At 43.9% G+C, this 24,977-nt stretch overlaps 1 long non-coding RNA gene across 8 annotated transcripts in view; it reads left to right on the plus strand.

Annotated features, from left to right (window-relative positions):
* The window catches only part of LOC143434289 (uncharacterized), a 101,607-nt gene that overhangs the window by 13,527 nt on the left and 63,103 nt on the right, over positions 1–24,977 (plus strand). For 3 of the 8 annotated variants that reach the window (XR_013103652.1, XR_013103653.1, XR_013103654.1), the window contains exon 2: positions 3,513–3,643. The exons of the other annotated variants lie outside the window; for them this stretch is intronic. This is a non-coding gene — a long non-coding RNA (uncharacterized LOC143434289). The remainder of the gene's footprint in view (positions 1–3,512; positions 3,644–24,977) is intronic. 8 annotated transcript variants of the gene reach the window in all.

The raw sequence follows: 24,977 nt of genomic DNA on the forward strand, positions 1-24,977 counted from the left end.
TGCTCAGCCATCGGTCCCAAAGATTCGAGATATAACAGTAAGAAACAGGTGGTGCACCACCTGTACAATGTCCCCTCCCAAACCCGGTGGGTACCCTGGCATCCATGCTTCTAGATACTGTCCCTGACATGCCACTTTCTTCTTCCCCTTAAAAACTCCTCTCCACAGGCTTTAGTCCTACCTCCTATAGAGGTCTCAATGACTATGATCACCATAGGTTAGTATATTAGAACGTTTGGTCCCCAGTTGATGTTGCTATCTGAGAAGGTTTAAGAGGTACAGCCTTTGGTGAAGGCAGTATGCCACTGAAAGTAGATTTCTAGATTAAAAGCCTTGTGCCACTTCCAGTTGGCTGTCACTGTTTGGTGCTTGTATTTGAAGATATGAACTCAGCATTCTGTTCTTGTTGCCAGGACTCCCATCATGCTGGACTCTTAGCTCTCCAGAAGTACAAGTCAACATAAACTATTTTTCTTTCATAAATTGATTTGGTCATGGTATTTTACCATAGCAGCTACAAAAGTAACTAATGCAGTGTCTCTGATACTTTCCCTATTAATGTGTATCAACTTCCCCTGAGATTGAAACATTGTATCCCGAAGAGAAGCTCTTTAAACAGGGAGATAAACAACTCAAAGTCAGGAAGTTCTTGAAGCTGGCCAGATTCATGAGGCCCTTCCCTCGCAGAGTCATACAAGCTGAGAGTCCCTCCTTAGTCTTGTTGAGTTTCTAAAATGACTTTCAGACAAGCAAAGCTGCAAAGAAGACCCTGAGACCAGACAAGCTGCCTGGAAGAATCAGAAACTAACCTAGCTGCCTGGAGGAGGTTTAGACCAGCATTGCTTGGAAAAGTCCCTCTCCAACCTGTTGAGCTGCCTGCAGGCTGTGCCATGTACTCCAGGTTACCAGCATTTGTGAGCTATCACCCATGCTGGGGTGAGCATTGGTGATGTAGCTGTCTTTGAGTCATTTTTGCTCCCTTGGTCATATCCCAGTAAGTAATCCCAGTAAAACTCATTGGATCACCAAGATGTACTTTGGTATGTAGTGAGGTCCCTATCTGGGGAGAGTAGATGTGTGTGTGTGTGTGTGTGTGTGTGTGTGTGTGTGTGTGTGTGTGTGTGTGTTGCATCTACCCAGGAAAAGTTTTGTCACTCGACATTTATCTTCTTCAAATCCAGAACAATTAACATCTTTTCTATCATCAGCTTCTAAAGAACACTCCACCTTCCTTGTCACCCAGGCCAAGAGGCAATTAGAAAAGGTCTTGTTTGTGTTTAACTAGGTCACTTATTTATTACACAAACATTTGTCATGGGCATACAGTACAAGCTCAGACACTTCTTAGAAGCTTTATGAGATTTTAATCCTCATTTAAGTTAGAAGATCAGCACTATTATTATTTGACACTGCTGTTATTGCCATTTTTTTTTTCTGCTGAGGAAAAAAAAGGAACAAATAAATTGAGTCACATAGCAAGTGAATGGATCTTAAATTCAAAGCCAGTCTGCTGAGTCTCAAGTCTTTAGCTGTTCCATGACACTGTCTAGTCTCTTTTCAGGGGCTAAATCCTTCTAAAAGCAGATACTGAGAACTCGGGTACTATTTTCAGAAGTGTAAAAGACCTTGTGGTGGTTTTTAAACCATTGGCTTATATATTTGAATACTTAGTCCCCAGTTGGTTGGGAAGGATTAGGCATGGCCTTGTTGGAAGAGGTGCATGGTGGGGGTGGGGCAGGTTGGAGGCTTTAAAAGCCCACACCATTCCTGTTGAGCTCTCTGTGGCCCATGCTTGTATTTCAAGATATGAGTTCTCAGTTACTGCTCTAACACCATGCCTGCCTGCCTGCTGCCATGCTCCCCACCAGGATGGTCATGGAATCCAACCACCTGACACTGTAGGCCCTAAACTATTCCTTCTACAAGTTGCTTGGTGATGGTGTCTTATCATAGCAACAGAAAAGTAGTTTCGGTAGACCTGGTTGGGACTAGGTACACCTCCTATTGCAATCAGATATCTCTCTTTAGTCAGCAAACGACTTCATCTTGGGGTGCCATTATATATAGCCATGTCCCTGTATTGTCTGCCTTATAAATCATGTGACCTGAGAATAAATACCTCCTTGGTACACAGAGAAAGTCTGCCCTGAATGTAAAGTCAATTTAGATTCTACTTATACTTTGGATATTTGAAGTGAGAAGTTATTTAAGTTGCTGTCTGTTTTCCTCTATTGCCTAAGACATGTAATTTTTTTCTTTGGCTTATTAATGTGGGAGTTGATTTGGAATGATATAGTATAGGTCAGAAGAGGTGGCTTAAGCTTATTTCAAATTTACCTTGCCACAGAATATTGAGTTTATTCACAATCTTATGAATTCTGGGGTTGGTTTTATTTATTTATTTATTTATTTATTTATTTATCTATTTATTTATTTTTAGCAGTGATGGATACACACATGCTGTGTATCTGAGGCACACTCTTGGTATTAATAATTTTTGTCTCTTTTTGGTTAGGTTTACAGATAACTGTGTCCACACACTTGTGGACTGTGGTGTGGATGGTGTGTGAAATGAGAAGAGGGAGCTGTCTCCCACCTCTTAGACAACTCTCAGTGTCCCACACAGGACTCCAAGTTCTAAGTACAATTTTATAAGGCTTGAATTTCCCAAAGTTGGTTATGACTTCACATGTACATATTTAAGGTCACCCTATAGGCTTCAGGGCAGACTTTCTCTGTCTACCAAGAGTATTGGCCCTCAGGTCACATGATTTCTTCAAGTTTGTAAGCTTGCATCTCCTTTGTTAGTGATGTTGTTTATGAGCATGTCTGTAGGTGACAATTTTACTTTAAAAATTTATTTCTGTGTGTACTTGTTTAAGCCCATCATGGATCATGTAAATAGATAGGAATGTGTACAGGGAAATGGACCATCTCTCCAAATAGGCTGTGCTATCCTCTTGCACAGACCTGAATATTAGATGCTGTAGATATGGATGCGGAAGCAGGTGCAGACACACAAGCACCATGTGTACTTTGCAGGGAGCTGAAGTGTGCTTGTGCACAGACCTTAAAGGAAATGAGAGAAACAGCAGAGAAAAGGAGGAAAGGCCTGGAGGTCATTGTTTGAGAGAAGCATAGAACTGTAGTCTCAATGATACTTGGCTATCTAAATTGACTTTACATCCAGGGCAGACTTTCTCTGTCTGCCAAGGAGGTATTTATCCTCTGGTCACATGATTTATAAGGAGACATATTGCCATAGGCCTTGTTTGTGTTAGGACAGAGTGGGGGACTTATGTGCTGGTGGCAAAGATGGGGTATCCAAGATCAGGCAGGACTGTGCAGAGCTTAGATAGAGGAAGAAGGAAATGTATTTCTACACCCAGGCATAGTTGATAGCCGACATCTTGCTTGTAAGATGATCTTAAGGTGATCTTACTGTGGCAGGCATTTACAAAGGTGCTTGGCTTTTTTGTTAAAATATCAGCCAGTGTTGTTTTCTATCATAGAGGCAGATGGCTTCCTTGCTCCAGCTTCTCCTAGGGGGATGTTGCATTCCTCTGATGGTGATGATGATGGTGATGATGATGGTGATGATGATGGTGATGATGATGATGACCACGACGACAACGACGATAAGGTGATAGATTCCCTTTACCCTACTGGTTATCTGAAGAGGGTATGGCTAGGGCCCATCTCCTCAATCTGTAACTACAGATAATTGTGTGTGGTGTTGAGGGTGTATGAACTGAGAAGAGAGGGCTGTCTCCCACCTCAGAGACAACTCTCCATGTTCCACACAGTTGCTTTGGGCCATGGCAGCACTGTATATATAGTATGAGGGGAGCATGCAGTAGAGAATGCCTGATGACCTCCTGATGACCAGAAAACACAAGGTGACAGTCACTATGTTACTTTCAAAGGCACATCTGCAGGCACCTAATTTCTTCCCTCTAAGCTTCACCTCTTAAAGCTTCTGTCACTTCACAGTATTACCATGGCAGGTGACTGAGCCTTTACGTTAGCCTTTGGGGATATTTAGATTCAATCAATCTATAGGAGGTTCCCATTTCCACATAGGTGATCTCATTTATTTCCTCCCCCCGGCCCCCACCGTGTGTGTGTGTGTGTGTGTGTGTGTGTGTGTGTTGTGCATGTACATAAGGAAGGGTACACTTACCTGTGCCATACTGATGACAGAGGAGAATGCCTGGTATCTGCCTTAATTCTTTTGAGGCAGAGTCTCTCCCTAAATCTGGAGCTCACGTTTTTTCACTAGGCTGAGTGGTGTGGCTGATTGCTCCAACAATCTTTTGGTGTAGGCTTCCCACAGAGCCTAGGTGTTACAGGCATGCTAAGACGACACCAAGCTTAGTACACAGTGCTACAATCTTAACTCAGGTCCTGAGTGTGCTCAAGTCCTCTTAGCCAGTAAGCTACCTCTCCAGCCCTATCTTGGTTTTTTTGTTTTTGTTTTTTTTTTGTATTATTTGCATTTGTCTATTTTTGTATATAATTATTTTTGGATCTAAGTATTTTGTACGTAAGTATTTTTGTATATAGTTATTTGTATTATTATAAAAATACAGTTTTGTGACCAACAAAAGCTAGCCGAATTGAGGCTATACCTTGACAAAAAATCTTGGCAAATTTCTTACCTTCCTCTGATTTAAGAAGTATTGCAAAAGCCATTACAGTTAAAGACGTACACCCGGGACACAGCTTTTGGCTCCTTGTCTTGATCACCAAGGACGCGACACTTCCAGTTGAGACCCCTGTCTTCTTCTCTGGTCATTTCCCATTCATTTTTTTTTTAAATTCCAAACATTCCTCACCATCACTTCCTAATTGATAATGAATTTGAAGGACATAATGAACCTATCTCAAGGATGGGGTTGTTGATGTGTTCCAGATGTAAGCAGCTGTCAGGAGAACAAAGTGATGGGGGAGGGGTCTAAACTCATTACACACGTGCCAAGAGCTGAGGGCTCTGCTTTGATTCAGGACCTCTGTCCAAATCAGGAAGATTTGTGAAGTTCAATCGTGATGGCCCCATTTTTTATTACTCATTTAAAAATATTATACACTTTTCTATCTGGTTGCTGGATGCTGCATTTTGATTGAAATTATAGCCACAGAGTTGACACTGTTATAAAGTGACCACTAGGGATAAATGATAAACTATTAATAGCTTAATACAAGTTCTGTCATGGTTAGCTTTCCGGCTCATTGTTTTTCTTAGTATAAAAATTGCTTTCTATTTAAAATTTCTTTTTGAACCAGAGATGGATATGAAATCTCTACAGATCCAAGATGTACACAGGCTTCATTTAATTTTCTCTAATTTCTGCAGTGTTGAGGAGTTTAACTTTATTTTGGACTTAAAAATGGGCATTAACAGATCAAAGGTACCTACATATATAATCCTATTTTAAGATGACTTTGAACTATGCCACAATAGAAAAAAAAAGCCTCAATAGTTACTATATTTGAGAGCAAGGGGGGATTTTAGGAGGCTGGTAGCTACAGGATTTTTGGAACTACTCTTAAAACTCAGCCCTTCAATTTCTAACCTGCTGTCATCGTCATTGTTGTCATCGTTGTCGTCATCATAATCATCATCATCATTGTCATCATGTTTGTGGGTGAGGTAGAGAAGGATAAAGTGGTTCCCTCCCAGCCTGGGGTCTCCTGAGCTGTTTCTCCTCTCTCTCTCTCTCTCTCTCTCTCTCTCTCTCTCTCTCTCTCTCTCTCTCAACTGCTCACTTTCAACATCAGCATCTCAGCATGCTGGGACGTTAATCCTCTTAGAGTCTATTCTTTAGGGTGGTCCTGAGTTGGCACAGAGGAAAGAATAGGCTGCTGTGGAATCAGTCGCATCTGGGCGTGTCACTCTGCTCAGTAGTCAGCATAAAGAACAAGGAGGCAGGATTCTCACGTTTTATTTTTACAATTTTAAATCGGCATAGGATTTGTGTTTATGGGGTGTGTTATAATTTAACACTTGCGTCCGGTATATAAATATTAGATCAGACCATTTACATTTCTGTCACCTCAAAGATCTTCATTTCTGTGTTTTGTTTTATCTTCAAACTCTTGTCCAGCCATTTGGAAAGTTAGAATAAATTGCTGTGGAGTGTATTTACCTACTGTCCTATAGACTATCACAACTATTCCTCCACTGATATGTACTTTGGTACCACTTATGCAGACTGGTAGGAGAAAGGTTTGCCTGGAACTCCTAGGTTTCTGCTAGAGTACCTACCTGTTCAGCAGCTATGTGGGGATGGGCTAGGCTAGTGTAAGCATCACTGGGCTCAGAATCTTGATGCCTAGGGGCCATTTCTCATTTAAACAAGAAAAGATACTCTTTATCCTTTGTATTAATTACTTTTCTCCTTGGTGTGACAGGTGTTTATGTAACCAGAGTAACTTAAAGAGGAAAATGTTTTATTTTTGACAGATAGCTCAATGGTACAGTCTATCATGGTGGGGCAAGCTTGCCAGCAGGATTTGAGATGACCCACTTTGTATCCTGTAACCATTTAAATTATCTAATATTTATACAAATAAAGATATGGGAGGTATAAATGGAGGTAAAAACCTGCTAGCTCAAAAAGACAACAATTTTCATAACTGTGTACACAGTACCTATTTATAAGCCTGGCACTACAACAAAGCTGTTAGCTCTTTAGAAATCTCTTTCTATCTGTGTCAGTCTACTCAGTCTACCTTTTTCTTGAGCTCCTCCAAACCCAAAGGCTCCTTAGTGCTCTTTCCTAGAATACTATTCTACCTGGCGAGCTGTGTCTCCGTTGTCCTGCAAGCCCAAACAGAAAATCTCTGTCTCTTACCTGTTGTTCTATTCATAAAGGCTCTTTCAAGCAGAGGGAGGGGAGAGGGGAGAGGGGAGAGGGGAGAGGGGAGAGGGGAGAGGGGAGAGGGGAGAGGGGAGAGGGGAGAGGGGAGAGGGGAGAGGGGAGAGGAGGGGAGAGGGGAGAGGAGGGGAGAGGGGAGAGGAGGGGAGAGGGGAGAGGAGGGGAGAGGGGAGAGGAGGGGAGAGGGGAGAGGAGGGGAGAGGGGAGAGGAGGGGAGAGGGGAGAGGGGAGAGGGGAGAGGGGAGAGGGGAGAGGGGAGAGGGGAGAGGGGAGAGGAGGGGAGAGGGGAGAGGAGGGGAGAGGGGAGAGGAGGGGAGAGGGGAGAGGAGGGGAGAGGGGAGAGGGGAGAGGAGGGGAGAGGGGAGAGGAGGGGAGAGGAGGGGAGAGGGGAGAGGAGGGGAGAGGGGAGAGGAGGGGAGAGGGGAGAGGAGGGGAGAGGGGAGAGGAGGGGAGAGGGGAGAGGAGGGGAGAGGGGAGAGGGGAGAGGGGAGAGGGGAGAGGGGAGAGGAGGGGAGAGGGGAGAGGAGGGGAGAGGGGAGAGGAGGGGAGAGGGGAGAGGAGGGGAGAGGGGAGAGGGGAGAGGAGGGGAGAGGGGAGAGGGGAGAGGGGAGAGGAGAGAGGGGAGAGGGGAGGGGGGAGAGGGGAGAGGGGAGAGGGGAGAGGGGAGAGGGGAGAGGGGAGAGGGGAGAGGGGAGAGGAGGGGAGAGGGGAGAGGAGGGGAGAGGGGAGAGGGGAGAGGAGGGGAGAGGGGAGAGGGGAGAGGGGAGAGGGGAGAGGGGAGAGGGGAGAGGGGAGAGGGGAGAGGGGAGAGGAGGGGAGAGGGGAGGAGAGGGGAGGGGGAAGAGAGGGGAGAGGGGAGAGGGGAGAGGGGAGAGGGGAGAGGGGAGAGGGGAGAGGGGAGAGGGGAGAGGGGAGAGGGGAGAGGAGAGGAGGGGAGAGGGGAGAGGGGAGAGGGGAGAGGGGAGAGGAGAGGAGGGAGAGGGGAGAGGGGAGAGGGGAGAGGAGAGAGGAGAGAGGGGAGAGGGGAGAGGAGAGAGGGGAAAGGGGAGAGGGGAGAGGAGAGGAGAGGGGAGGAGAGGAGAGGGGGAAGAGAGGGGAGAGGGGAGAGGGGAGAGGGGAGAGGGGAGAGGGGAGAGGGGAGAGGAGAGAGGAGAGAGGAGGGGAGAGGGGAGAGGAGAGAGGGGAAAGGGGAGAGGGGAGAGGAGAGGAGAGGGGAGGAGAGGAGAGGGGGAAGAGAGGGGAGAGGGGAGAGGGGAGAGGGGAGAGGGGAGAGGGGAGAGGGGAGAGGGGAGAGGGGAGGGGGGAGAGGGGAGAGGGGAGAGGGGAGAGGGGAGAGGGGAGAGGAGGGAGAGGGGAGAGGAGGGGAGAGGGGAGAGGGGAGAGGGGAGAGGAGGGGAGAGGGGAGAGGAGGGGAGAGGGGAGAGGGGAGAGGGGAGAGGAGGGGAGAGGGGAGAGGGGAGAGGGGAGAGGGGAGAGGGGAGAGGGGAGAGGGGAGAGGGGAGAGGGAGAGGGGAGAGGGGAGAGGGGAGAGGGGAGAGGAGAGGAGAGGGGAGGAGAGGGGAGGGGGAGGAGAGGGGAGAGGGGAGAAGGGAGGAGAGGGGAGAAGGGAGGAGAGAGGAAAGGGGAGAGGGGAGGAGAGGGGAGGGGGAGGAGAGGGGAGGGGGAGGAGAGGGGAGAGGGGAGGAGAGGAGAGAGGGGAGGAGAGGGGAGAGGGGAGGAGAAGGGAGAGGGGAGAGGAGAGAGGGGAGAGGGGAGAGGGGAGGGAGGAGGGAGGAGGGAGGAGGAAAGAGGGAGCAGAGAGGAGGAAGGAGGGAGGAGGGAGCAGAGAGGAGGGAGGAGGGAGCAAAGAGGAGGGAGAAGGGAGGAGGGAACAGAGAGGAGGGAGGAGAGAGGAGAGAGGAGAGAGGAGAGAGGAAGGAGGAGGGAGGAAGGAGGAGGGAGGAGGGAGGAGGGAGGAGGGAGGAGGAGGGAGGAGAGGAAGCAAGAGAGTTTTGTCAAAGTTCCAACAACTAAAAGAAAAAAAAGAAAGAAGGAAGGAAGGAAGGAAGGAAGGAAGGAAGGAAGGAAGGAAGGAAAGAAAGAAAGAAAGAAAGAAAGAAAGAAAGAAAGAAAGAAAGAAAGAAAGAAAGAAAGAAAGAAAGAAAGAAAAGAAAGAAGCTTCTAGCTACTCCCCTTGACCCTTGGCAGGCTGAACCACATTTCTGTTATGGGGGTGGGGTGGGCTCCAAACCAAGTCAGTGGGGCCAAACCATTTCACCCTTATGGTGGGGTAGCTCAAGGCCATGGATCATAAAGCAAAGAACACAAGAAACTTGCCTTAAAATAGGAGGGAATTTTCCATTCCTTAGCATTCTTATCTATGGAGTCTTTTAGAGGCACACCCAAACTGCATCTCTACTGGACACACCTAACTATATCTGAAAAGCACAATATCTAGTTACGTTTTTGTAGTTTGCTAAGAATTAGGTTTTGTGTATACAATAATCAAATAGTCTGTAACAGTGTCCACAATCAGGAAGAACACCAATGAATGCCCAGTCGCATCAGTCTGGAACTCCAACCCACACTTAAGGTTGGGCTCTTCCTCAGTCTGATCTAGAAACTACTTCATAGACATGTCTTGAAGTTTGTGTCCTAGGTGATTCTAGATCTTGGGAAGTAGACAATATTAACAATAAAGCACCCCGCCCCCGCCCCAAGACATTTGTGACTTGGGCAGAACTGGTAATCATCAAAGCAGAATAAGTCAGGTATTGAAGAGAGAGTATCATCTCATCTCACTCCTGTGTGGAATCTAAAGAAATTGACTTCCTACAAGGTGAGCAGACCTTTAGTTTCCAGAGGCTAGGGAGAGTGGGGGAGGGAATGAGAGGGTGAGGGAGGGAAGTGGTTGGCCATTGAGTGATTTGTTATAGTTAGACAGGAGCAAGATGCTTTGGGTGTTACTGCACAGGTGACTGCGGGTAACAGGTATGTGCTGTACACTTCAAGAAGCTAGAAGAAAGGAATGGTAAAGTCTTTGTCCTAAGAAAGACAAATGAATGCGTTAAGAAAGCTCAGTAGATTAAACTGAGAACCTGAATTCCTTCCCGGAGCACACATAAATGTGGAAGGAGAAAATCTAATCGACGAAGCTATCCTCTGACCTCCATAGGCACAACATGGCATGTACTCATCCACAAATGCATCATATAGGCGTGGAATAAAACAGAAAAGAAATACTAAACCTGTGAAGAGATACATTTTGCCTGCTTTAAATGATATGAAACATATATGTGTATATATTACATGGTGCTCATTAATATGTATATTTTTGTTCCAGGTATCAGCTAGCTACATTTTAAAAATGTAATAATCTTTTACAAATAAAAATAAAGTTTACCAGAAGAAAAATTTAAAGGCCTTATTAAAAATTGGCGAGAGGCAATGAGCTGTAGGCGAGCGTTTGAACATTTTTTTTTAAACTAATGAGCCCAGATACATTTGGGGTCTTGGGAACCTCAGAGCATTGCAGAAAGCAGCTTTGACATTGTCTCACGAAGGAGGTAAGTCTTCTAGCTGTGGCAGTGCAACCCTTGGTCAATTGGCCAGACTCCCAGTGCCCAGCTCCTGGGATTCCCATGTCAAACATCATGTGGTTTTGCCGAGTTTTCTCTGACTGCCATGTAGTCCATGAGGGGGAGAGAGAGAGAGAGAGAGAGAGAGAGAGAGAGAGAGAGAGAGAGAGAGAGGCAGGGGCAGGGGCAGGGGCAGGGGCAGGGGCAGGGGCAGAGGCAGAGACAGAGACAGAGACAGAGACAGAGACAGAGACAGAGACAGAGACAGAGACAGAGAGAACACTCTGTGTGGCTGGGATGGGGGTAGGGAGCAGCCTTGCAAATCCCTCTGCATGGATGGGAAGTGGCCCCAGTTACCAAGGAGTTTTTCAGCCTTTTCAGAAATTAAGGAGCTCATGGAAGGAGCTTATTCTCTATTTATGGCGAATTCAAGTGGGACAATGGTCTGTGTGGCAACGGATTACCCAGCCAGCAACAAAAGCTCCAGGACCTTTTAATCTGAAATAGTAAGGGTGTATCCAGGAACCTCACTGTGGGAGGGACTGGATGGCTCGATGCCAGAGGGAGGAACTTTTTCTCTTTTCATGAAAGCGGACTTTTCTGAGATGAAAAGATCACTGCTAACTGCTTGAGATGTCACCAGACTTTTCCAGATCCCCATTAATATATCTCCCCGTGATCCTATAAGGGTTAAGGACAAATCAGGAGGCCTAGGATGCCCTCTGATGTGCCCTAAGACTGTGTGCAGTGTGTGGGTACTGCCTGAGCTGGTTTTTGAGGCAAGAGGAATGAATGCCACCCAGGGTCTTAGGCAGGGCCAGGCCAGTCATTTGCTTAAGGCCTTGAAAGCATGTGTGATGAATTCATCATATTCTCTAATTCACTTCTGATTGATTTGTTTCCTTCAACTCAGAGGGCCTATACATTGGAGAAGCCAACACATTAGAGTAAAACATGTAATAATAAAATTATAACATACATTCATCATATCACACACACACACATACACACACACATGAATGAGGACAAGAGGGTGGAGGGGAAAAGGGAGAAAGAGAAAGGAAGAAAGAAACAGATAGACACAGAGAGACCCTCAACCCACATATCCAAAGTCTGAAATGTTCCTAATTTCTGAATGTTTCAAGCACTGTGTAAGTGACTGACTCCATGTGAGAAGTTGCATCTAAAATGTAGGAAGAAGCACTGTGATATTTGTTACCATGATAAATGGCCTAACATCATGAAGACAAGGGAGACAAGATCCTCTTGGGATCTTGGTTTCAGAGGGTTCAGTCAGACTGAACTATGGTTCAGTCCAGAGACCTTTCCTGACTTCATAGTCACGGGAAACAGAGATGGAGGAAAGGACTGTGAACCAGAAATAGCTGTCAAAGGTACACTCACAGTGACCCACTTACTAGCCAGGCCCCACCTCCTGAAGTTAAACCACTTCTCAAGACAGTATCACCAGCTCAGCATCCTGACAGGAACATTTCATATTCAAAATATAACCTGCACTAAAGATATTGCAAAAACTTACCTTTAGGCTGTGTGCATAAGTAGTGTATGACAGATATGTGAATTGTGTATGTTATACTTAGAGAAATATACCAAAGCCTGAAAGAAATCTTAAAGCCAAGATACTTCTGCTTATGGCAAGGGGTGTTCATACTGAATTTTCCCTAAGACACATCCCAAAGCCCAGTGTAAATTCTTGCTAAGGAGTTTACTGTTGAGTGCTAAGCCAATCCTATTCTCTTTTTGTGTGTCTGGACAGAGTCAAATCTCTCCAATGGTGCTCCATCCAGAGAGACATTCCCAGAGTCTTAAATTCACCTGCTTTGATGTCTATGTTCCCCATAGCCTAGACAGAAATTCTCCTCCCTGGGAGCCTTGTTAACCTTGAAGATCTTAGGCCATTTCAGTAGTCAGAGAGATTTTTAAAAGATGCGATGGTATCTTCCTCCATATGAATAAGTGTGCATTGTGAAGACTAAGGCATTCAGGCCTCACCTGAGGACCAATGCACCAAATCAAATGGCCTCCAGCTTTAAGGTTGATTATGGTGTGACTGGAGACCGAATTCTTCTCCTAGGCCACGAGCTCTGAGCTCCTGCTTCACTTTGGGATTTGTATCCAAAAGACAGCAAGCTTAGGACTCTGTTGACCTGAGAAAGACCAAGTGAGAGACATTCAGATCAGAAAGAACACAAGGCTAGGGGCATCACCATATGTGTACTGTCATGGTCCTGCCTCAAGGGTGGTGAGGGCAGAACACCCTAAGCTCTGTCCAGCCCTGTTCCAACTTCAACACCAGGCAGTTGTCTTTGTGGCAAGGAAGAATAAAAATTGCAAATAGTTTAATTAAAAATTATCCAATTAAATATAGGTATTTTTTCAAGATGAGAGAGGTGTGTCTTCAGGTCTGGGGAAAGCACAGTTCATGGTATCCTTTGAATTTGGCAGGTTTGCTCATTACAATTGTGAATTGAGTGGATTGCTGGGTACTTTTTTCTACATCACTTAGGGCCCGTGAGTAGGATCAGAGGTGTGTGTGTGTGTATGTGTGTGTGTGTGTGTGTGTGTGTGTGTGATTGGGATTCAACATAAAGTCTTGTTATACTAAGCAAGTGTTCTACCATTGAACTACACTCCTGGCGCTCTTACTCTTTCTCCTTCCTTTCACCCCAGGCTGGATCTGAATTCACATTTAGCCCAAGTAGATTTTGAACTTGTAACCTGCTCTGGCCTCTGGAGCATAAGTAATTACAGGCCTGCGCCATCAGGGCCAGCCAGAATTCTCCCTGTGCATCTATGTATAATATACACAACTCTCCCTCACATGTCAATCTGAAGTGCTTGGAATCATTTCAAGAATTGATAGTCCCGCAGTCCCGCTTTAATATTTGAAAAAAATTAAGTAACACCTTAGTGAGGTTTATGAGTCAGGAAGTGAAAAACGATTATCACCAAATCCCTAAAACATTAGCCTCTTAGGTGATGATTTCCTCAGCCACCATATTAGAAGACTATTAACAAGCAGCTGTAATGTTGGCTTCTCGCTCTCCTTTTTTTTTTTTTTTTTTTTTTAATATTTTAAACAATCTTCACAGTCCAGTCACTATCTTCCTCCTGGTCCACCCTCCAACAGTTCCCCATCTCATTTCTCATCTCCTCACCTGGTCTCCAAGAGGATGTCCCCACACCCCACCAGACTTCCCCACTTCCTGGGGCCTCAAGTCTCTCAAAGGCTAGGTGCATCTTCTCTCACTGAGGCCAGACCAGGCAGTCCTCTGCTGTCTATGTGTCAGGGGCCTCGGACCAGTCAGTGTATTCTGCCTGTTTGGTGGTTCAGTGTCCGAGAGATCTCAGGGGTCCAGGTTTGTTGAGGCTGCTGATCATTTTGTATGTCGTGGATGTGATCTATAAGTTTATACCCACAAGTGACACATATTAAATTTCAGCCACTAAAAATAGCACGGGTTTCAAAGAATCCTGGAAGGTCACGGATTGACAGCATGATGTACGGCAGGGAGTGGCATCTGCGCCTTCCTCCTGGGTGCGGCTTAGTCACGGATCCTGCCTCTGTTCCTTTGTGGCCTTTGTGGGATTGAGAGCACAGAAGTGCATGGGCTCTGCTGTCACTCCAGACTGTGACAGGCTAGCTAGAGGGAGAAAGGTTGATTCTAGGGTCCATTTCTTTACAGAAAGAAGTCATCTGTAGAAACAGGGAAGGAGCAGGGGGAGAAATCAGGCCAAACAAAGCCTTGAAAAAAAAATGAGACTTTCTAGATCATAAAATAATGGTTACAGTAGTTGTTTCCTGTACATTCTTACGTAGACAAAGACCAAAATGCATTGATATGGCTGTCTTTTCATGTATTCCCTAAGGATAAATTACTTAGAATTGGCTGTTGCTTTCACATTCTAAGCTTATTTATTTTCTGCAGCATGGGTAGCCTACATCACAAATGGGTATTGTATTATCACTATGGCCAAACTGGGGGAGGTATGTATTCCTTGCCTTGCTTCGGAGGCCAACAGAGAGTCCTTGCCTTCTTTCAAACATGTGCAAATATCTCTCGAGTTTGATTTCATCATATAAACTACCAGCATTGTGACATTTAAAGCTACAATGAAACTGAACCAGTTTCACTTAGGAAGAATTTATACAAGTTGATTTTATTAATCTACATTTAAGGAGAGAGAGAGAGAGAGAGAGAGAGAGAGAGAGAGAGAGAGAGAAAGAACAGAGCAGAGACCTGTAATTCTGTCTTACATTGGAATCTGGTGCATGTGAACAAGTGTGTACATATGTGTATGTGTGGAGGATATACATGCCCAAGTATGTGTGTGTCTCAGGATGCACATAGTAGAGCGGTGACCTCTGAGTGTCCCTGCACCCCAGAGTTCATCCACACTGAGCCCACTTTCTGATTCTCTCACTCTCAGCAGACAGATGGACGGCACTCTCATGCCTTGCCAGACACCATTAGGTCGATCCTTAGCAATTCTCAGAGCCTTTGAGTCTTCCTGGCTTTCACAGCTGGTGGTCAGGACGTCCTGAGAAGATGAGTCTGTGAGAAGTTGGCCTTCAATATTAAAATAATGAATAGGTTTTAATGTGATTCTAAAAAACCACTCAAGCAGGAAAAGTTGGCTTTAGTGCAAGCAGGGGTTTGCAGACAAGTCTCATTTACATACGCTTTCCACCTGCACTGTTTTTAGAAACAAAGAAAAGCAGTGGCTTGCCCAGTAGTTGACTTAAAACAAAAACTATTCCTCATTAATATTAGGTATTCTGTTCCAGCCAAACAAATGCCAGTCTCTCTCTCTGCCTGGATTTCTTCCAAGCCATAAATCTAGAGATTCTGAATGAAAAAGAAGTCAGTTGAATGAGAGCCAGCCTATCCTGGCTCAGCACACCCCTAACTGCTTCAAATTCATGGTCACGGCAGGAATGAAGAAGCAGCACATTGCACACGTGACACCTGATCAGCATGTCACCCTACAAACAACTAATAATGCTGTTGTTTCAGATGTCAGGGCCACCTTGAAACAAACTTTGAGTTTCCTAAGGTTCCATAGCAGTGAAACTCCTTCATATAAGCCACACAAGCATTGCTGTGGTCTCACACATTGGAACCAGAGTTTAAACCAGGCGGGATTCTTAGACCTTTTGTAGGGATTGGTTTGTTTGTTTGTTTGTTTGTTTGTTTATCTTGTATTCATTTATTGCTAGCTAGCTCAGTGCTCTTTTAAACACAGCCTAGTCTTTTAAAAATCAAATCCCAGAGCAATACAAGGACAGAGTCATGAACATTTAAGGTGAGACTCTAAAAGCCCCCGAGGCAGTGAGAACCACCCCTGTTCCCATCAGCCCTTGTATGGGTGGAGCCCAGTGGTCCCCGTAGCTCCCTGCTTGTACCCAAACCTTGTTTCTCCCACCTTTGTTCTTTTGTTAAGCAAAATCATATGCAAACATCCATGGGCTTGCTATAGAATACAAAAATGAAAAGGTTAATAGTCATTTCTCCCTGGATTTTAGGCAAATAAAATAGGTAGACGTTTGTGAAATAGCACCTTTCCTTGGCACCTTGTGGCAAACTTCCTAATGTCCATCAGAAATCAGGAGATGTGTGCTGGGGGAACTGATATTTGTTGTTGTTGTTTGTTTGTTTGTTTGTTTCGGGTGAAGGGTTATGTCAAGGTTTCACTTGTCTGTTCTGGCTTTACAAAGTCTACTGTGATGCATGTGGATACCAGTTCCTTCAGGATTCTACTGTTTGGTATTCACCTAGGGTTCTGAATTTTTAGGTTTATATCTTTATCTAATTTAGGACATTATTAGTTGTTTTTTTTTCTCACTTCAATAGAATATGTTTTTCATCCCTCAATGCAAAATGAGGATTTTTTTCCTCTTCTTCTGGAATGATCATCACAGAAATTCTAGGTCTTTTGTTGGCATATTGGCAATCCCACAAATCCCTAAGGCTCTGTTGCTGGATTTTCAAAACAAGCGTGTTCTCTCTGTTGTTAGAGCTGGATGGTTGTAGGGTTCTGTCATTGCGTTTTATGATTCTGTCTTCTGTCCTCCCTACTTTGTTAGTGAACCCATCCAGGGTTTGCAATTCCAGTTAGAGAGTTCAGTTCTAAAGTTTCCTCCTGTTTCTTCTTTCTTCCTTTGTTTTTCTCCCCTTTCGTTGCAGAGACTTTGTAGTGTTGTAATTGCCTGTTGAAGTAGTTTATGATGGCTGAGCAAACTCCTTGTTGCTCCATTTCAACATCTGTGTTGTGTCAGCCCTGGCAGATGTTCATTTTCTTTCTTTTCTTTTTTTATTTAGTTGAGGTTTTTTTTTCTGGGTTCAAGTCAAGATGAGTGATTTCCAACCACATCCTTGACATTTAGGACATTATAAGATTCTCAATCATACTTAAATCTTCTGTTGAAGCAAGTATATGTGTGAATGTAAGTGTATTGATATATATATATATATATATATATGCATATATGTATGTGTATAATATACATAATATGTACATATAACATATGAATATATAATATGGATATATAATATATGGACAGATATAATATAGATGCACATAATATATTTAATATATGTATATATGACATATAAAATATACAATATGTATACATATAATATATAACATGCATATATAATATGTGGATATATGTATGGACATGTATATATATATATATATATATATATATTCAAGCATTATGTCATTTATGCTGTTGTTGTCATTATCAGTTCTGTTTCTACTTATAAATCCCACAACACATGTAAAATCTTTGCTTTAGATACTAGATTATCATTTGAAGCTATGAATCTTAGGATGATAGGCACTGTATTTAATTTTTTCTTTATTAGTTCAGCCATGTTTTTTCTTTTTCCTAGTCCACACTCACCTTTTAGCTTACTCTTTTTTTTTTTTGCTAAAATAATTTCTTTAATATTCTTGACAGTAAATCCTTCATCTTTTGTTTGTCTACAGTGATTTCTTCTGCCTTCATTGGCGCAAGAACAGGGAGACAGACAGCTGGCAGACAGACCCCCTGCCCTTCTCCCACCCATTTCCACTGCGAATAGAATTTGGGTTTGGCTGATTTTTCTTTTGATTCGTTGAAACTGTTTTTTTTTTTTTTTTTCTGATTTCTTTAAGCCTGGTTAATTCCTGATGAGAAAGAGGGTGGCTATCATTCTTGCCTTTCTTTTTTCTTTGCATGGAACTGTTATCTATTTTCATGCTGCCTTTAGAGTGTTTTTATCCTTCATTTTGTTTTATATTCATTTCTCATCTTTCCTCAACTCCTCCCAGATAAGTGCTCACCTCTTCCAAATTCTAATGCCAGTTTAATTTGTGTCTGCATACTCAGTGGGTGTGGGACCATCCACTGGAACATGGTCAATCTATTAGGGGCCATCGGTTTAAAGAAAACTGATCTTTCTTCTCCCAGAATCCATTAGTAGTTCCTAATCTAGGAGTGGGGGATTGTGAGCCCTTCTCCCTTCCATGCTGGGATGTTCACCAGCTTCATCTTGTGCAAGTCTAGCAGAGGTAATTACGGCTGCTCTGAGCACATGAGTGCAGTGTCTACGTCTAAGATATTTTTATTTTGCTTCAGTTTTCCCTGGTCTCTTGCTCTTATAATCACACACACACACACACACACACACACACACACACACACACACACAGAGAGAGAGAGAGAGAGAGAGAGAGAGAGAGAGAGAGAGAGAGAGAGAGAGAGAGAGAGACTGATCCCTGAGCCTTGAAGGAAGGCTAGCATGATATCGATGTTCCTCACAGACACTTATTCTCTGAACGTCAGACAGTTTTGAGTTTCTGCGTTAACCACTGTGTACTAAGAGATCTGAGAGCTGCGCTCACCTATGAGTTTAGGGATATGAATTTCGAGGAGAGTCTACTTAACAAAATAATAGTAGAATAAAAATAGAAGTCGAGCTCTCCAAGCATAGGTTCTGGATCGGATGTACAGTACCAGGTGTGCATCTCTTCCTGTGCAGTGAGCCTTAAATCCAATCAGAAAGTGTTATCCCCATTTATGCCTTCATGGTGCCCACAGGCTCATCCTGCCCTACTCATCCTATTACAGTTTACACGTTTCAAAGACTTATTTTCTCCCAGCAGCACCTTCTGGTACTATGGAAGCTAAGCAGCAGGCAGGTAGATTCCTGATCATCACTTGATTTCTCCATGTCCTGTGACCGAAGTTTGTGATGTCTTCAGCAATGAGGTCTTATCATGCAGTTATATTGGGAAACCAAGAGCCATGGCAAAAGCTTTTACTGTTGCAGGAGTTTCTGTGACACGTCTGTCTTGCCCTGTCATATCTGTTATGCTAGATTATGTACATTTTCAATATTTTGTATTTAAATGCTTAATTAAATGTTATTCATTTAAAATATTTATATACTTGCCATCTCCCTTATACACTTTGGTCATTTTTTTTTTTAAATAAAATTCTATTGATTGATCATTGTCATGGCTGGATAAAGAGAAAGACAGAACTTCACAAAGGAAAATGTAAATTTATTAAGGATGATACAGTCGAAGAAAATTCAACAAATTCCATGGCATATGATATTCCAGTAATGTCAAATTCGAACAGTTTCATTGAATAACAATGGGCAAGAAAATAGAGCAAGTAGAAACCATCCACAACTACAGCAATATTTGTGAAGCATCAAAAATTCACAAGCCACGAGTAAGAGGGTCTTGTACATGAGAATCCTCTCAAACTGAGACCATTTTCATGAGGTTATCTATGCCTGCTCACAAAACATCACTGTTGCTGTGCTTATTAACTGTTTACTTTCCCTCATCAGAAAGGAACAGGAGGAACTCCCAGCCAGTTATGTGCAATTTTGCCTTAATTGCATGTGATTTTGTGGCCTTGGAATACTGGGGGAGGGATAGTGTATAGGCTGGTGGGGACTAGGAAAAGAGGACCCCATCTGTGTAGCCACTGGAAAGCCATCAGCCATGCAGGGTGCAGAGCTTCCTGTGTGACAGCTTTAAGGTCACTCATGCTCCTGCTCGGAAGACCTCACCCATTGCTCTGTAAGTAATTCTAATAGATCCATTGCTTCCCCAGAACAAGATTTTGTTTATCATTGGAATCTTAAGAGGAGAGAGAGAGAGACATTCCCTAGTCCTCTAAATCTATGGTGAAAATTCTCTTGACAAAGCTGTTCTGTAAAATATAACTTAATTTTGAAAATCAGAAACCTGAATAAGTCTCATTCCTGGACATGATAACTAATGCTTTTAGAATATTAATTCTTTGAATGCTGTTCTATAAATTTTAAACACCCTCTGTCAAATTTCAGATATATACACAGGCAAAAGTGGGGAACTGCTAAAATGCATACAGTAAAATAATTGAATATTTAATGGTTTATGAAAATCTAAGTCAACTCTGAAAAAGAAATACAGGGTGGTTTACTCTGTGGTCTATTAAAATAAGCTTTAAAGACACAGTAATAAAAACATGACACTTGTTGGGAACAAGCAAATAAATGTTTGAAATGTTGCAAGGACCTCAGGCCAGACCCTTATATGTATAGAATCGAGATATAGGATGTCTTAGTTAGGGTTTGTATTCCTGCCCAAAACATCATGACCAGGAAGCAAGTTGAGGAGGAAAGAGTTTATTCAGCTTACACTTCCCCATTGCTGTTCATCACCAAAGGAAGTCAGGTCTGGAACTCATACAGGGCAAGAACCTGGAGGCAGGGGTGGCCGTGGAGGGTTGCTGCTTACTGGCTTGCTTCCCTGGGCTTGCTCAGCATATTTTCTTATAGAACTCGGAACTACCAGCCTAGGGATGGCACCTCCCACAATGGGCTGGACCCTTCCCCCTTGATCACTAATTAAGAAAATGCCTTACAGTTGGATCTCATGGAAGACTTTCCTCAAGGGAGGCTCCTTTCTCTGTAATAACTCCAGCTTGTGTCAAGTTGACACACAAAACCAGCCGGTACACAGAATAAAGGAGGCCCTGGAGCCCAATGAAGACAGCGGAGAAGTAATATCTAAGCAGTTTCATGTGAGTGGAACACTGGAAAACAAGATCTCCAAAGAGGAAAGGCCTTGTATGCAGCCCTTGCTGCTTTTCACTATACAAACACTACCCAGGTTTGAAGCCTACCAACGACTTAAATAACCAGGCTGCAAAGTGTCTGTATTTGGCACTAGAGTGTCCATCCCTGAATAGCTTGTTTTATGGAGAAGAAAAAAGGCAGATACATTCACCATCACTCACATGGGTGTGTGTTGAGATTTTTGTTCTTCTAACTCCATGAACTCTGATCTCACAGGAAGTGTGCAGAGTCTTGCTGAGGGTGAGCAGTGGATCCTCCCACTGGGCAAACCTTAACTCGTGAGAATGGAAACAGTTAACTGGGCAGAATCCTCCCTGTTCTTCCCTCATTTGAGAAGCACCCCTGTGGTCTTTCAGTTCAGCAGCCTCTCAGGAGAAACATGTTGTCCCTGCAGACACACATGCCTGCCATTTGCTCTGTGGCTTGCCTTGAGGCAGCAGCCAGTAGACATTCTTCAAGGCTTGTACTGCTGATCCTCAAGGCCAGAGCCCCCACCATTACTTTAATAGTGAAAAGCAGACTCGTTCATTCAGTTGACCACATTGGGGAAGAGAAACAAAGAGGTTCTATGACTCCCCAAGTCTATCTTTGGGGATCTCAGCATTGAATCCCCAGTGAATGAGGTTCACATTCAAATAGAGGGCCAGAGGTTTGAACTGCTAGGCTGTCAGCTTTGTTATCTCAGTTCAGACTCTCTCTGTAAGGTGGTCTGTCAACTTATCAGAAGTGTGTGGAGTCTCTTTATGGACACAAGTTTCTCCTCTGGCTGCACCTGGCTTCAAACTTCTCCAGGCAGCATGAGATTTCTGGGGAAATTCCAATTTCTGAGGCACCATTGTTTCAACAATGTGATAGCAAAAGGGAGGGGCAGAGTCTTTCTAGAATATCTTGATTCCTGCCACGACAGTCAGTTACCTTTCTACAGTGTCCCTGTCTCCTTCCTTCTTCCTTATGCCCTCCCTTAGGTTTATTTAAACTTTCCCAGTGAAGGTGAAAGGTGAGTGCTTTAACCTTTGAGTTTGCTTTCTGGAGAACATCCCTAACTGGTCAACAGGCTGAAATTTGTAAAAATGAATTCTGGCTCAAACAGCGTTAGTGTCCACTAATGTTGTTTCCTTTAAAAACCACAGAACATAAGGAAGTTTTCAAAAGGCGGCCCACTTCCCTACCACCACTATCCATGCCCCACCCCAGGTCTTCTGCATCCCTTGGATGTCAAGAACCAGGTGAAGCTATCAGTAGCAATCACAACATGACCACTTTAAGCTGCAGCCTCCATTTGACTGCCTAGTGCAGGATTTTGAAGGGTTGGAACACACACACACACACACACACACACACACACACACACACAGAGAGAGAGAGAGAGAGAGAGAGAGAGAGAGAGAGAGAGAGAGAGAGAGAGAACCTTAGCACAGAACTCAAAATCCTGGCTAGTTCTATGTAGTCTCCATGTCTTACTCTGTGTGGTTTTGAGTAGGTCACCAAACTGGTTTGCCATCCTTAAAAGTAGACAAAGTCATTGTTTCCTAAACATGTCACAGAATCCCAGTAAAGGGAACTGGAAGCTGTCCCAGTCCAGCACAAATGAGCTGAAGAGGGGCAACATGACCAGAAGGCAGAGAAGAACAGAAAGTGTAAAAAGCAGAGGATGGGGAGGGCATTAGCAAGACAGAGCCCCAGGGCTTTAAGCTACAAAGGGTGAATGACCTGATGTGCATAAATAATTGGCTAGATGCATGCTAAAAAAGTAAGTGTCCACTTGACGATAGCTGTATTGGATTCTAAGTATTTGTAAATGTGTTAGAAATAACCCCATACAACCCCGAAGACTGTTCATCAGAGAAGAGCTTGAAGAGGCTCAGGCTGACCCTCTAGAGGGCTCATCTGAGCACAGGACATCGATAATTACTATTCATGCAGTGGCTGAACAGTTAGAGCAATGGTTTGCGGTCAGACGTGAGGCGGATGGTGTTTGGTCTTTGGTGTTTGGCTTTCAGAAAGCTTGCTGCTTGGAGAGGCTGAAAGCAATGCCCAGGTGTGCCTTGGAAAAGAACCATGAGCTTGAGAATTAGGGAGAAAACTCAGGAGTGAAAAAACAGTTGCTGGAGACACAAGGATTAGAAGAGTGGTCACAGATGATTGTATTTCAGGCAGCAGAGATAAAAGTGAGAAAGAATAAAAGAGATGCCGAGGAGGCTAAGTGTCTGGACACCTCCAGGAATTGGCAGTTACAGCCACCCAGCATGAACTTTAGGACATGGAAAATTCCCTAGTGAGAGAAGAGGAAAATAATCTAACCAGATGCAAAAGAACCCGAGGTGTGAGCCAAGGAGGGTGGCCTGCATTGTGATTCCTGTTCTGCTTTCCAAAGACTGTCATATGGTCCAAACACATTGGCACCTCTGACATTTTTTCCTATGGGCTATTCACTTCCCACCTCAAACCCACTCCCACAACGCATTTGAAGAGCAATTCAGGGAACAGTACATTTCCAACCCATTCTGTGCATAACTTCATCTCCCCTCAGTGAGTCAGCTTGTTTTACAGACTCTAGGGGTTTGGTAATGAGTCTATTTTAAACATCTTTGTTCTTTTAAGAACACAGGAAAGAGATCTCTGCCCTCAGTGATGTGCGAATACCATGAAGGACTTGAGTTCTCTGAAAGATAGGGGGCACAGGAATGTCCTATAAGCAAGCTAGTGCTGCAAAGGCCAGCTGTGACCTGTTTCTGTGTCTCTGAGTTGGATGCCTGGATGCAAGGTTTAAACCCTACTCTGTGAGTGGCATATCATGCTGTGTGGGATCCCAGAGTGAACTGGGCTAGTGAATGGGGTGGGGCCCATGTACTGTTGATTCCTCCAACAGTGGGAATGGAGAAAGACTTACATCAAGTCAAGGAGTATGAACAACATTCCTCCATTTGTGGTTTTACAATTTCTGTTTTAAATCACCTTTGCTATAATATACTTCTGCCATTGCTCTATTGTGTTATTTTTTAATTTTGCATGTTTATAAGTGTGGGAGTATATGTGAATACATGTTCATAAGTTTGTGTACATGTGTACATGTACATGTGTGTGCTTTCATGTGAAGGCACAGCTTGGTGTCAGGCACCTTCCTTGTTTACTCTTCATATGATTCTTTGAGGAAGGAGCTCTCAATTGAACCCAGAGCTCACTAGTCAGGGTAGGGAGCCAACTTGCTCCAGGGATCCCCTGTCTGCACCTTCAGAGTACTGGATTATGGGGAAGCCCTCACACCTACCCAGCTTTTACATGAGTTCTAGGGATTGGAATGCCAATCTTCATGCTTGTATGGACAATGATTTACCCTTTGTGCCACCTCTCCGATCTCGTATTATTAATGATCACTGTTATTCTCTTACTGTGCTTAGGTTCCCAGTTAAGTGTAATCGCAGTGTACAGAGGGCTCAGTGATCTAGGATCACTTCCTGTGTTGTGAAAACCAGATAGCAGTTCTTCATTGCTCAAGAGCAATCCACCTTTGGGGATGTATTTGAGGTAAAAAATTTAAAAGACAAAAGGTGAGAGGAAAAGATACTACCACCTCCCAAGAATTCAAATCACCCACAATAAATTGGCTAATACAGGCTGAATACAAGGAGCCAGAATAGCATTCTCCTTTTCAATAAGCCTGACTCATCTGATGCATTAAAAATCATTGCAGTTATAATTATTTGTAGGTGAGCATGTGTGTGTGTGTGTGTGTGTGTGTGTGTGTGTGTGTGTGTATGTGTGTGTGTGTGTGTGCTTGTACATGCATACCATAGTGTGCATTTGGAGTCAGAGGACAATCTGTGGGAGTCAGTTCTCTCCTTCTACCACTCCAGAGATTGAACTCAGGGCATTATATTCGGTAACAAGTGTCTTTACCCACTGAGTATCTTGCCAGCATATTTTGTAAAAAACAAAAACAACATTTTAAATTGTGATCCACATTTACACACATATCAGTGCAAGGGAAGAGATCTTGGCCTGCTCTAGGGTGGGTGTAGCTAACAGAGATTGTCTCCATGATGGCTGGATGCCTTAAGCAAGAGCAGAGAGAACACAAGATCGTCTCAGTGACAAGATCATAGCAGAGACAAGACTGTGAGTGTCGGGAGGAGAGTGGCCAGTGGCCCCTGTGATTTTAATGTGACTACAGCTACCATACAGTTGTTGTCTGCCTTTTACAACAAACATTTTTGCAGGATGGTAAATTAGGATTAGCTGTTTCCTATCGTTTTTCTGTAATTATGTTATTTTCTTTGCACCAAGGATTCTGGAACACTGTAAGGAAGATGCCTAAAATACCCAGAATGCATTTCATGAGAGATGTAAATGATCTGTGAGCTGAAAGCTATAGGACACTGGTGAAGGAA

The sequence above is a fragment of the Arvicanthis niloticus genome, chromosome 14, assembly GCF_011762505.2.
Source record: "Arvicanthis niloticus isolate mArvNil1 chromosome 14, mArvNil1.pat.X, whole genome shotgun sequence".
Classification (NCBI taxonomy): domain Eukaryota; kingdom Metazoa; phylum Chordata; class Mammalia; order Rodentia; family Muridae; genus Arvicanthis; species Arvicanthis niloticus.